Here is a 14,731-nt window from a genome sequence, read left to right on the forward strand (position 1 = left end):
TCACATCCTTATTCTTGATGCAATTCCTACTGTCACTGATCAATAAAAGATAAAGGACATAGATTACTTAATGCTCCTTTACCTCTTGCTGCTTTTCGGAGCCACCAGTGTGCAACGTTGTCCAGTGCAGCTTTAAATGATTTAGAAAACTCAGCTGGCATACAGGATTACACAAATTATTATGAGGACTTTGTTTCTCTGAGACACTCTGACATGCACACAGTTAACCAGGATACCAGGTCTCCCCATAAACTCCTTCAGAGTTTGCCCTTCATTGGTTTAGCATACAGTTTGCATTCATCCCATGCCGGAGTTTCCGTTTGTTTTACATATTGAGGAAGAAACATCACCGCATGACATCTGCATACATGATTCACAATCAGAAAAACAAATTGAACCTCCATGAAATGAAGAGCTTCTAAATCAACAGTGTGCTCTGCAACATTCAGGTTTATAACACAACACAACCTTTATTATAAACTGATGAAAATAAACCAACAGCTCCATATGAATGATACATATTGTGGTAGAAATAAAGTAGAAATAAAGATGGAAAAAGAAAAAAATATAACCAAACAAACATGGAAAGAAAGAAAGAAAAAAGAAAGAGCAAACAGTAAAGTTAGTCTCAGCATGTTACAAGCTAAGAAACAACAGTTGAGATCATTCTTTTATGTGTGTTTATTTTATTATTATTCCATTGGACTTTTACCTATTTATATAAACAATATTTAGGCTATGTGTATATACTGTATATTATAATATAATATAAAATAATATTATATTATATTTTCCCTGGTCATCTCTGCTTTAGCAGTTGAACCAAAACAGGGTCTGTGTGTCATGAAGAGCAGAATTCTGCTGTCAGTGACCCCATTTTCCTGAACACTCTCAGGTCATTTGTGCCACCAGGATCAACAGTGTTTGAGTGCTTTTGCGTCTTCTCTGTAGTTGTGATCGTTTGGTAGTAGGTTTGATTGTTTAGTCTTTCCTGCAGTATTGATTTGTCCTCCAGTTACACAATATCCATGGACTGGATGGAAGGAGACAGGGTCATCTATAGACCCATCAGTAGGGGTTTCCCTACTGAAGCTCCTCTGGTTCCTCTGAGCCTCCCTGGTGAAGCTCCTCTGGTTCCTCTGAGCCTCCCTACTGAAGCTCCTCTGGTTCCTCTGAGCCTCCCTGGTGAAGCTCCTCTGGTTCCTCTGAGTCTCCCTACTGAAGCTCCTCTGGTTCCTCTGAGCCTCCCTGGTGAAGCTCGTCTGGTTCCTCTGAGCCTCCGTACTGTAGCTCCTCTGGTTCCTCTGAGCCTCCCTGGTGAAGCTCCTCTGGTTCCTCTGAGCCTCCGTACTGTAGGCTCCTTGTTCTCTGAGCCTCCCAGGTGAAGCTCGTCTGAGCCTCCCTGGTGAAGCTCCTCTGGTTCCGCTGAGCCTCCGTACTGTAGCTCCTCTGGTTCCTCTGAGCCTCCTGGTGAAGCTCGTCTGGTTCCTCTGAGCCTCCGTACTGTAGCTCCTCTGGTTCCTCTGAGCCTCCCTGGTGAAGCTCGTCTGGTTCCTCTGAGCCTCCGTACTGTAGCTCCTCTGGTTCCTCTGAGCCTCCCAGGTGAAGCTCCTCTGAGCCTCCCTGCTGAAAATCCTCTGGTTCTGTTTTTTCTGTCCTGTTTTACTTTTCAGAGATCGAAAAGACCAAGCAGAAGAGAGTGCGCCGCTCCTTCCGCCAGCTGTATAAAACATTCTTCATCTGTGTTGCTTTAGAGTGTTTCTCAAAAATAAAATGTTGTGTTGCGTTGCAGTCAGTCCATGTCAGTCAATTTATTTAATTTACTGTGAATTCATGTAAAATGAAGAAATTATCATGGAATTGCATGTTGTTACCACATGAAAACCTTCTAACTCCAACATTGCTGATTTTCCTGTTTTTCCTGTTTTAACTTCAGTTGAAGGATTACATGCTGCTCTGTGGGTTGAATAAATTCTATGACTCTTGGTGCTTATGAAACCCTTTCAAAACCCGTTGGAAATCTGAAAAATGCATGGAGCTAAAAACAAAGCTGTTTTTCTTTGCTGAAAGTTGATATTTTGGAGATATGAGGTCGTCACCTGCCAAACACTATTTTAAATGCTTTATTTGAATCCAGTACATCCCATTATTATTCACAAGAGGTTTCCAGAGGTTTAACAAAACTTAAGAACATTTCAGGATACAGAATGCATCTTCATCGTCACATGATCCAAGCAACTGTTACTGCAGAGACTGAACCCAATAGTTGTTTGGCTGTTTTTAGATGGACTTGCAGTCAGTAAGGCCCTAACAGCCAGTTTGTGAATGTGTCCAAAGCTGTAAAATATCAGGAGCATCATCTTACCAACATAACCTACTGCAGGTCATGGTCATTTTATCTGTCAAGGCTCGGTCCTTACAAAGGTCAAACGGATGGTCTGTCTCAAAAATAAGCTTCTCTCTAGTCTTTGTTGACAGAAAGCATGGGTGAGAAACATCTTGAGTCACTTACAAACCATTTCTACCACTTTATGGGTCACGTGGGTAAAAGTGTGCTGCAGGGAGTTAGACTGCAGATTCTCAATCAGAGTTCGATTCCCAGCAGTAACGAACATTCAATGTCGCGGGGCTGTTAGACTCGTCTTGTTTGTTGTGAACAAGAGACTGCAGGACCCGGCTTCTAAAATATAACACAAAGGAACAGTGGGATTTTTTAATACGGTGTTAGTTTTGTTTCTTACAGAACAAAAAAATGCTAATTCCACCTTTTCCTGCAGGAAGGGTTAGGGTTAGGGTTAGGGTTAGGGTTAGGAAAAGGAATTGTGATATTAACTACATTTTATTCTGCTGTAGTATTCACAGATGAGGCGGCTTGACCATCACAATTTCACAAACTCTCCATCGAAATTATATTATTTGCACTTTGTAATGACATTTTTAAATTGTTGTTTACATTCTAGCAGCCAATGCCATTGCTAGAAAGATTTGTGGTTCAGAAATAAACATAATTCTGCACAGTCAGACTTTGTTGTCACTAAACTTTTATTTATTACAGCGTATGGTAGTTGTATCGAATTGTGAACCCCATATGGCGTATTGAATCGTATCGTGAGATAAGCATATCGTCACATCCTTATTCTTGATGCAATTCCTACTGTCACTGATCAATAAAAGATAAAGGACATAGATTACTTAATGCTCCTTTACCTCTTGCTGCTTTTCGGAGCCACCAGTGTGCAACGTTGTCCAGTGCAGCTTTAAATGATTTAGAAAGCTCAGCTGGCATACAGGATTACACAAATTATTATGAGGACTTTGTTTCTCTGAGACATGCACACAGTTAACCAGGATACCAGGTCTCCCCATAAACTCCTTCAGAGTTTGCCCTTCATTGGTTTAGCATACAGTTTGCATTCATCCCATGCCGGAGTTTCCGTTTGTTTTACATACTGAGGAAGAAACATCACCGCATGACATCTGCATGCATGATTCACAATCAGAAAAACAAATTGAACCTCCATGAAGAGCTTCTAAATCAACAGTGTGCTCTGCAACATTCAGGTTTATAACACAACACAACCCTTATTATAAAGTGATGAAAATAAACCAACAGCTCCATATGAATGATACATATTGTGGTAGAAATAAAGTAGAAATAAAGATGGAAAAAGAAAAAAATATAACCAAACAAACATGGAAAGAAAGAAAGAAAAAAGAAAGAGCAAACAGTAAAGTTAGTCTCAGCATGTTACAAGCTAAGAAACAACAGTTGAGATCATTCTTTTATGTGTGTTTATTTTATTATTATTCCAATGGACTTTTACCTATTTATATAAACAATATTTAGGCTATGTGTATATACTGTATATTATAATATAATATAAAAATATTATAATATATTTTCCCTGGTCATCTCTGCTTTAGCAGTTGAACCAAAACAGGGTCTGTGTGTCATGAAGAGCAGAATTCTGCTGTCAGAGACTCAACAGTAAGTCCATTCCGTCTTCCACAGAAACACACAATGAACCATTTTCCTGAACACTCTCAGGTCATTTGTGCCACCAGGATCAACAGCGTTTGAGTGCTTTTGCGTCTTCTCTGTAGTTGTGATCGTTTGGTAGTAGGTTTGATTGTTTAGTCTTTCCTGCAGTATTGATTTGTCCTCCAGTTACACAATATCCATGGACTGGATGGAAGGAGACAGGGTCATCTATAGACCCATCAGTAGGGGTTTCCCTACTGAAGCTCCTCTGGTTCCTCTGAGCCTCCCTGGTGAAGCTCCTCTGGTTCCTCTGAGTCTCCCTACTGAAGCTCCTCTGGTTCCTCTGAGCCTCCCTGGTGAAGCTCGTCTGGTTCCTCTGAGCCTCCGTACTGTAGCTCCTCTGGTTCCTCTGAGCCTCCCTGGTGAAGCTCCTCTGGTTCCTCTGAGCCTCCTTGGTGAAGCTCCTCTGAGCCTCCCTGCTGAAAATCCTCTGGTTCCTCTGAGCCTCCCTGCTGAAGCTCCTCTGGTTCCTCTGAGCCTCCCTGCTGAAGCTCCTCTGGTTCCTCTGGGCCTCCCTACTGAAAATCCCCTGGTTCCTCTGAGCCTCCCTGCTGATGCTCCTCTGGTTCCTCTGGGCCTCCCTACTGAAAATCCACTGGTTCCTCTGAGCCTCCCTACTGAAAATCCTCTGGTTCCTCCGAGCCTCCGTACTGAAGCTCCTCTGGTTCCTCTGAGCCTCCCTGCTGAAGCTCCTCTGGTTCCCCTGAGCCTCCCTGCTGACGCTCCTGTAATTCCTCTGAGCCTCCCTGCTGAAGCTCCTCTGGTTCCTCTGAGCCACCCTGCTGAGGCTCCTCTGGTTCCTCTGGGCCTCCCTACTGCAAATCCACTGGTTCCTCTGAGCCTCCGTACTGAAGCTCCTCTGGTTCCTCTGAGCCTCCCTGCTGAAGCTCCTCTGGTTCCTCTGAGCCTCCGTACTGAAGCTCCTCTGGTTCCTCTGAGCCTCCCTGCTGAAGCTCCTGTGGTTCCTCTGAGCCTCTCTACTGAAGCTTATCTGGTTCCTCTGAGCCTCCCTGTTGAAGCTCCTTTAGTTCCTCTGAGCCTCCCTGTTGAAGCTCCTTTAGTTCCTCTGAGCCTCCCTTCTGAAGCTCCTCTGGTTCCTCTGAGCCTCCCTTCTGAAGCTCCTCTTCTTCCTCTGAGCCTCCCTGCTGAAGCTCCAGCCATTACTGCAGTCCAGGAAGGCTTGAGCAGCAGCCTGGTTGGCAGGAGAAAGAGGAGGTGCCATGATCCTCTGACACCACATCAGGTAGGAGTTCATCAGGTCTGTTCACACTGTAGCTAATGGCTACATCCATCAAGAGGAACTGAGGAACTGACTGTCCTGTTTTACTTTTCAGAGATCGAAAAGACCAAGAAGAAGAGAGTGCGCCGCTCCTTCCGCCAGCTGTATAAAACATTCTTCATCTGTGTTGCTTTAGAGTGTTTCTCAAAAATAAATGTTGTGTTGCATTGCAGTCTGTCCATGTCAGTCAATTTATTTCATTTACTGTGAATTCATGTAAAATGAAGAAATTATCATGGAATTGCATGTTGTTACCACATGAAAACCTTCTAACTCCAACATTGCTGATTTTCCTGTTTTTCCTGTTTTAACTTCAGTTGAAGGATTACATGCTGCTCTGTGGGTTGAATAAATTCTATGACTCTTGGTGCTTATGAAACCCTTTCAAAACCCGTTGGAAATCTGAAAAATGCATGGAGCTAAAAACAAAGCTGTTTTTCTTTGCTGAAAGTTGATATTTTGGAGATATGAGGTCGTCACCTGCCAAACACTATTTTAAATGCTTTATTTGAATCCAGTACATCCCATTATTATTCACGAGAGGTTTCCAGAGGTTTAACAAAACTTAAGAACATTTAAGGATACAGACGGCATCGTCATTGTCACGATCCAAGCAACTGTTACTGCAGAGACTGAACCCAATAGTTGTTTGGCTGTTTTTTAGATGGACTTGCAGTCAGTAAGGCCCTAATAGCCAGTTTGTGAATGTGTCCAAAGCTGTCAAATATCAGGAGCATCATCTTACCAACATAACCTACTGCAGGTCATGGTCATTTTATCTGTCAAGGCTCGGTCCTTACAGAGGTCAAACGGATGGTCTGTCTCAAAAATAAGCACTTCTCTCTAGTCTTTGTTGACAGAAAGCATGGGTGAGAAACATCTTGAGTCACTTACAAACCATTTCTACCACTTTATGGGTCACGTGGGTAAAAGTGTGCTGCAGGGAGTTAGACTGCAGACTCTCAATCGGAGTTTGATTCCCAGCAATAACGAACATTCAATGTCGCGAGGCTGTTAGACTCGTCTTGTTTGTTGTGAACAAGAGACTGCAGGACCCGGCTTCTAAAACACAAAGGAACAGTGGGATTTTTTAATTACGGTGTTAGTTTTGTTTCTTACAGAACAAAAAATGCTAATTCCACCTTTTCCTGCAGGAATACATTATGCAGCACATGAACAAAACAGGCACAGTATCAGCATCACTGTTTGTAGTCTCAGCTCCTGCTTGTGTTAGCTGATGAGTAATCAACATGTCATGTTGAAAAAGCACACAAACAAAACATTTCACTGAATGTGACAATGAGCAAGCTTACATTATCAATAGATTAGATTACTACTTTTTCCAGCCATAGCCCACATAGGAGAAAACCCTTTTCTATCCACTCCCACAGCAAAGTCAGTCCATATTAAAAGTGTATAATTTTTAGAAAACACTGTTTGGCTTATCACAATAAAATCCCTGTGAATGTCTTAAGCTCACCAAAGGACAAAGGCATTTTGGTGACGTCAAGACAATTAAGAGTCAGTGTCTCCCCAAGAATAGCAGTGTTCATCAGTGGAGAACATAAAATCACCTTGAAATTATCTCTGACTCACATTATTATATAAAATAGGCCTGCGGGCACGTAAGAGGGGAAATTAACTTTGAGGACAAATAGACTGTGTCACTTATTTTGGGTTAGTAATACCACTGCAACATTCTGGGAAAATCTATCCACATACTTGACAATGAATTCCCATTATAACTTGACTGAATATAAAAAATGTCATTAATTCAGAAAAGCAAATTGAAACCCAGATATCGAACCTTCTCTTATGAATATGCCTCTTTACTAGACTCACTGACTTTACTCACTTAAGTAATATAGCAACAGGAAAAAATATTACATTGTTAATTACTATACAGATGTATTTTATGTTGTGGAGACTTTTTTTGTTTCTTTTGTTTCACTTTTATTGACCCTGCTTTTTTGCTGTACAATGCCATTGTTCAATAAAACCTCCTCTGACAATGCCTTGGAGGCTGACATTTAGCAGTCATATTTGCTTACATATTACATTCAAATAAGCTTTCTTTTATGGTTTAAAATGACACAAAACAATAATATAATACTAAAGTCATGAACCAGAAAATGAGATGATATCCCAGTCACTACCACTGTGTTCTCATTCATTTTTAATGGAGCATGTCCAGGATTTGTCTCTTGATTTGCTTTTGGTTGATTTTCAATTGATGAATGTAAAACCGCTGCATTAAAATACTGTATTATCTACAAAAGGCCTGGGTTTTCAAAGTCTCATAGTATTGAATGCTGTAGAAACTCTTGCTGTTGCTTTTCTGCAAACAAATGTAACCTACCATTTATCATTCTGTATTTTGTTTTCTGCATTGTATGCATTTGCTTTGGCAGCATGTACTCTGCCAAATAAAGATGATTTTGAGTTTAATTCAATTGAATTGAATTGAAGGAGAGAAAGACTTTACATTCTGTCCCTCCTGCCTCACTCAATGTTTTTGCAACTCAAATTGAGAGATGGAGATGGAGAAAGTGGAAAAGGGAGGAGAGAGAGAGAGAGAGAGAGAGAGAGAGAATTGATATGATCAGGTCTGGGAGAGACAAACAGACCAACCAAATGAATTAAATGTCTCGTTGACCGCTCTGGACCAAACTGTGGGTAAGTCCAGTTTAAATTTTTGTCAATCATATAATATGATCACAAAATGTTTTAATGACTAAGCTGATATGAACAGAATCCTAGTAAAACCTTTCCTTAGGAAACCAATAGAAAAATCCTGTAATTTGGTTCAGTCCAGAGGTTTGTTTGAGTCCATCTACTTTTAGATTAATATCGTGTAGAATTGGAAATCCTGTAGTTATCTATTAGTGTTAGTCAAATATATCTCTTGGCCTGTTCATTTAAATGTTCAATAAGTTTTTTGTGAGTCAATTCTCCACTTAAAGGTACAATGTACCACAGAGTTTATTTACCATTGAACAGGTGTGGTGGGTCACTCTGCTTTAAAGAGCTGCTGACACTAAAATAATTTAATCAGTCTGGTTTCAGTGGAGAGTTTTAGTGTCCCATGATGGTCTAATTGCTGGGCTTTTCCACCCTGACAAGAATACATTTTTGTTCTGAAAATGGAAAAAAAAATTAAGATATTCAATATCGGCAGAAAATATCACCTATCGACAGCTTCAATACAACATATCGGTATCTTATATCCTTTCAAAAAACGATATTGGTTGAACCCTAATGATTTGTGTATAATTTAATACCATTTAAGTTTTGGTGAACTCAACCTTTAAATAAAACACACAAAAAGTAGTTACCACTGTTTGCTTTTGCATGACAGAACAGATTTGTTGATTTATGAATTTCAGATGAAAAAGTAATCATAATATTTCTATTAGGTTTTACGTGATTATCTTTTTCTGATAAAAAAAACAAACAACTTAGCAATTAGCTAAATTATTAATCCACCCATTTGCTCTTGCTAAAGAAAAATAATAGAACTTTATAGAGGGGTAAAGGCATTTCTTTTTCACATTTTTCATAAATCTCTTACAACAGCTATGGAAGGAAACATACATCTAATTGTGCTTCTTTCAGGTGAGTGTTACTTTATGTACTTTTTGTGTGTGCGTGTACAGTGTATGTGTGTGTGTGTGTGTGGGCTTGTGTGCGTGTGTGAGTTTCTCAAACAGGACTGAACACTGAAGATCAGGCTTCTGTCATCCGGACCGCTGGGCTTTGTAAAACACTTTTTCCACCAACCAGCTTTTATATAATTTTTATTTACCTAATTGATTCTTATTTTGTCTGGTTTTTTATTATTATTATTATTATTATCGAACCTGGTTTAAAACCTTATTTTTATTGCTTGCCTTCCTGGCTTTTATTAGTCAAGTCAAGTCAAGTCAATTTATTTGTAAAGCACATTTAAAAACAACCAGAGTTGACCAAAGTGCTGTACAGCATGTGAGTAAAAACAGCATAAAAATATATAACAGACAGACAATAATATAGAGAACAGAAGATAAAGACGTGCATGATACGCAGAACATTATAAAAGAATTCAAAGCGTGTGCGGTAACAGCATATGAGTTAAAACAGCCAAAAAAAATAAAAAATAAAAATAAATGAAAATGACAGACAATAACCCAGAACAGAAGATAGAAAAGGTGCGCATGATACACAAAGTGATTTTAATAAGATTCAAAGGCCAGGGAGAAAAGGTAAGTCTTTAGTCTCGCCTTAAAAGTGTCCAAGGAAGGGGCGGACCTAACAATGAAGGGCAGGCTATTCCATAGTTTTGGGGCAGCAGCCGAAAAAGCACGGTCACCCTTTTGCTTCAACCGGGTTCGTGGGACAGTGAGAAGCATCTGGTCAGAGGATCTAAGTGATCTAGAAGTGGAATGGGGGCACAGGAGGTCAGAGATGTAGGGTGGTGCCAGTCCATTCAGGGCTTTAAAAACAAATAATGAAACTTTAAAATTCAATTCTGAATTTGACTGGAAGCCAATGAAGGGAGGCCAGTATAGGTGTGATGTGGTCCCGCTTACGGGTACCAGTCAGGAATCTAGCGGCGGCATTCTGGACTAGCTGCAGCCGGGAGAGGGAGGAGCTAGCAGCTCCTGTATACAGTGAGTTGCAGTAGTCCAGCCGTGAAGAAATGAGAGCATGAATGACTTTCTCCAGATCATGCTAGATCTTGCTAGCTGTCTGAGTTGGAAGAAGCTTCCCTTTACAACAGAGTTGATCTGCCTGTCAAATTTGAGGGCAGAGTCGAACAACACACCAAGGTTTTTTACGTGTGGTTTAGTGAAGGAAGATAGTGGTCCAAGGGATGTACAGATGTCATTGCTGTTTTCGGGGGGGCAGAATAGAACTATCTCAGTTTTATTGTCATTTAACATAAGAGCATTTTTGGACATCCAGGATTTGATCTCTTCAAGGCAGTCGAACAGGGGTTTCAGGGAGCGTGTTCTATTTGGTTTTAGTGGGAGGTACAGCTGGGTATCGTCAGCGTAAAGATGGAAGGAGATGCCGTGTTTCCGGATAATGGAAACCAGGGGAAGCAGATACACAGAGAATAGAATGGGACCTAGAATTGACCCTTGGGGGACCCCGCAGGTGAGGGGGGCAGAGGAGGATGAGAGATTGCCAATCTCAACTGAAAAGGTTCTATTTTGTAGGTATGACATGAACCAATTTAAGGCTGTTCCCTGAATGCCGACCCCATATTTGAGACGTGAAAGAAGAATTTTGTGGACCACCGTGTCGAAAGCAGCGCTGAGGTCCAGCAGTATTAAAATAGCACAGTCCCCAGAATCAACAGTTAAGAGTAAGTCATTAGTAACTTTTAACAGAGCGGATTCTGTGCTATGACGTGCTCTGAACCCAGACTGGAGCACTTCTAGGGATGCATTGTCGTCGAGGAAGGATTGTAGTTGGCTAAGAACAACCTTTTCAAGAACTTTTGAAAGGAAGGGTAATTTAGAAATTGGTCTAAAATTAGTGAGAACTGTGGGGTCGAGATGTAACTTTTTGATGAGAGGCTGAACCACAGCGTGTTTAAAATAAGATGGAACATAACCTGAGCCAAGACATCTGTTGATAATTGACAGAATGCTAGGGCCTAAACTGTCGAAAGCCTCTTTAAGGAGGCGTGAGGGAACAGTATCAAGGGTGCAGGTTGTGGGTTTCATATGGGTAACTATTTCCAGTAAACAAGTGAGGGACACAGGCTCAAACTGACATAAGACAGCAGTGGACACTGGGGGGACAGAAGGATCATTTGTGGAAGGTGAGATGCGTGATCTAATATCAGCTACCTTATTAACAAAGAATTTAAGAAATTTTTCACAGGTTGTTGGGGACTCATCAAGGCTGGCAGTTACCGGAGGATTAAGTACTGCATTAATAGTGTCAAAAAGAACTTTCGGCCTGTGACAGTTTTTGGCAATGATATTAGAAAAATAATTCGCTCTGACAGTTTTGACAGTATCTTGGAATTTGGTTAGACAGTCTCTCAGAATATCATAAGATACTTTAAGCTTATCCTTTTTCCATTTACGTTCCGCTCTTCTACAGTCCTGCCTTATGGCACGGGTAGCATCATTTAGCCAGGGCTGAGATTTGGGTTTAGGCCGCCTGGATTTAAGGGGGGCAACAGAGTCAAGGGTGCTTAAACAAGTGGAGTTAAATAAAGCGACCAACTCATCAACACTCAGGTGAGGGGGAGCCACCTCAATGGTGCAGGAGTTAGGATCAGCTACATAGGAGTTTGAAAACTGGCTGGCAGTCAAACAGTTAATATAGCGAGAGTAACGACCAGGGAGACAAGGTTTGCGTGAACTTTGGCAGGGGAGAATGGCATCAAACACAATGGGCTTGTGATCGGATAAGCAATATACTTGGTCACATAGTTCAACATTACAGACGGGGAAACCATAGGTAAAAACAAGATCAAGTGTGTGGCCATGCTGGTGCTGGTTATTAGCACTAGGCAACTTCAGATGTTGGCGGCCCCAAATGGCAGCAAATTTGAACTTCAATACCCAGAAATCCTGTAACACATCGTCAGTAAACTGCACACATCGAATCTGTTGTGTCTCAGTGAGGATGATGGGCCGCCCTTCCCTGCTGCAGCCCTACTTTGTGATTCAGACTGATAGGACAGGTGGATTTTTACCTAAAACATCTTGCCTAGTGCAGCTTTTAACTATTGTTTCATTGTTTGTAAAACACACAGAAAAGTGGCAGATCATTACTATTATGCCTCCCGTGTCACGTGGATGTGTCCATGCATGAGTGTACAGTATATCGTCACTGTGGGGTGAAAACCTCGTATCTCCAAAATGTCAACTTTACAGGAACTATGAAAAACTGCCTTGTTTTCAGCTTGAGCACCATGCATTTTCCAGTTTATCCTAAGGATTTTCAAAGAGTTTCAAAAGCCCAAGTGTCAAAGGATTTTCTCAGACAATACAGGAGCAGGGAATTCTTCAAGTGAAGTTAAAACACAAAAATCACCAAAATCTGCGTTACGAGGTTTTCCCCGGACAACAGCGATATATACTGTATGTGGTGAGTTTATTCTGTAGAAAACGTATCATTCTCTTCTCCCACAGGACTGTGCTCTCTGTCCTCATGTGTCTCCCAGCACCAGCACCACTTCGTCGAAACCCCGAAAACCTGGTATGAGGCACAGAGCTACTGCAGGGAGAAATGTGTTGACCTGGCCACCATAGACGACATGGGAGAGATGGAGGCACTGGTTAAAATGGCTGATGTCGATGCCGTGTGGATCGGGCTTCGGAAAGGAGACACTGCGAGCTGGCACTGGTCTCTGGCCAACAAAGATTTCTACGGGGAGGGAGAGAGAGATTTTAGGTGTTGGAGCTCTCTGAGGGATACAAACTGTGTTTCTGTCAAAGAAGGGAAATGGTATACAACTGCCTGTAACTCTCTGCGATTTCCAATTTGCTTTGATGGTGAGAGTCATTCATTTGCATATGGATGTCACATATGCAAAGCACACACTGTGAAGTGTACACTACCAGTCAAAAGTTTGGACACATTGCATTTTTCTTTATTTTGACCGTTTTCCACATTTTAGAATAACAGTAAAGACATAAAAACTATGAAATAACACAAATGGAATAATGCAGTGACCAAAAAAGTGTTAAAAAAAACTATCTTATATTTTAGATTCTTTAAAGTAGCTGCCCTTTGTCTTGATGGAAAGGCAAAGGCTTTGGAAAGAAATTCATACATAGGATCAACTTCACTATTTATATTTGTCTAAGAAACACATTTCAAGCATTTAAGCATAAGCCTTTAGATCAAAATGGATTTAAGATGATGATAAACATACATTCAATCAAATTGGTGTTTTCCGTTTTCAGGGAAGAAACACGGTCGGGAACAATATGTTTTTATCGAACAACGGATGAAGTTTAGAGAAGCTCAGGCCTACTGCAGGACGCACCACACAGACCTGCCTAGTGTGAGGAACGAGACGGAGAACCAGGAGATCCGGGAAGTGGCCAGGACTCAGTGGGTGTGGATCGGCCTCTTCAGAGACCCGTGGGAGTGGTCAGACGAGACTTACTCCTCGTTCAGATACTGGAGAGCAAGATACTGGAGAGCAACCCAAGCCATTTCTACTTTCTGCGTTAACGAGTGAATTAGGCAGATGGGGAGACCGGCGGTGTGAACAAAAACATCCGTTCCTCTGCAACTGTGAGCAAAGTTCTAGATTTGAGTCCTTTCTGCTCTGTTTTGATTAAATCTTCTTGATTTCAATGACAATACTGTCAATCCAAACGACTTGTGATACTACTTATGCTGGATTTTGATTTGCTGCATGCACTGATAGAAAGGTATTCTATTCTTAAATCAAAGGGGAATTACACATTTATTTATTCTTGCAGTGTTTTGGTGTTTTTGAATTGTGTCACTGAATTTAGGAAATTATCAGTCAATGTTAGGGGAGAATTCAAAGCAACAGCTCAGTTTACATCCAATTATTCCTTCACCCAGGGAGTAGACAGTACAGTAGACAACAGACAGTTGAACAGCATTAAAGCTGATCTTATGAAATGTTGTGTGTGTGTGTGTGTGTGTGTGTGTGTGTGTGTCTCCTTATCTCAAGCTCTCACACAGAGGGCGTTTAAAGTGTTTAAAGTGAGGATGAGTTCCCAGGACTCACTGCTGGACCTGAATGAACCTGCAGTGAAAGACGACATCTTAAAGCAAGTGAGTCCTAAAGTGATGTTGAACTTTGGTAGTATCTTGGGTTGTGTCTCTTCCTCCATGATAAAACCCCAAAATCAGTGATTCTCTGTTATCTGTTGCTCCGTTAGAGGAGATTGGAGAATTGTGGTTTTTTTTCTCTCTCCATTCACTGCCATTGTATGGAGGTAAAAATCACACTTCTAGCACATAAATGAACACAAACAAAGCAGATTCTGACAATATATAAAGAAACTTGCTGAATTGTGGTTAAGTGAATCACTTTCTTTTTCAAGTGTAACACCAGAAGTGTAACACCAGAAGTGTAACACCAGAATACGGCGGGAGGAAACTTATGCTGATGGAAGGAAGAAAATAATATGTTTAACAATAATTGTAAATAGGGCGAAAAAAGTTATACATTGGCAGAATTTGTTTTGCCAAAGTCCCACTTGTTTTGGGCCGATTTACAATTATCAGTAAAAATCATACTGTATGACTGTAGACAGATTTCACAGATCACCACATAGTGCAACTCACTAAAGGTGTTATGAGAATTTTTTGTCTTACCAATCTGTGGTAAAGACAAACTGCCAGAACTTGCTGAGAATTGTCAATCAAAATTTGACAATTTTAATGAATGAATGTTTGCAGGAAGAGTGAAG

Source organism: Centroberyx affinis, unplaced genomic scaffold (assembly GCF_046629955.1).
Source record: "Centroberyx affinis isolate AG114_WGS23_722 - 3 ecotype Tasmania unplaced genomic scaffold, CSIRO-AGI_Caff_v1 ptg001796l_1, whole genome shotgun sequence".
NCBI lineage: Eukaryota > Metazoa > Chordata > Actinopteri > Beryciformes > Berycidae > Centroberyx > Centroberyx affinis.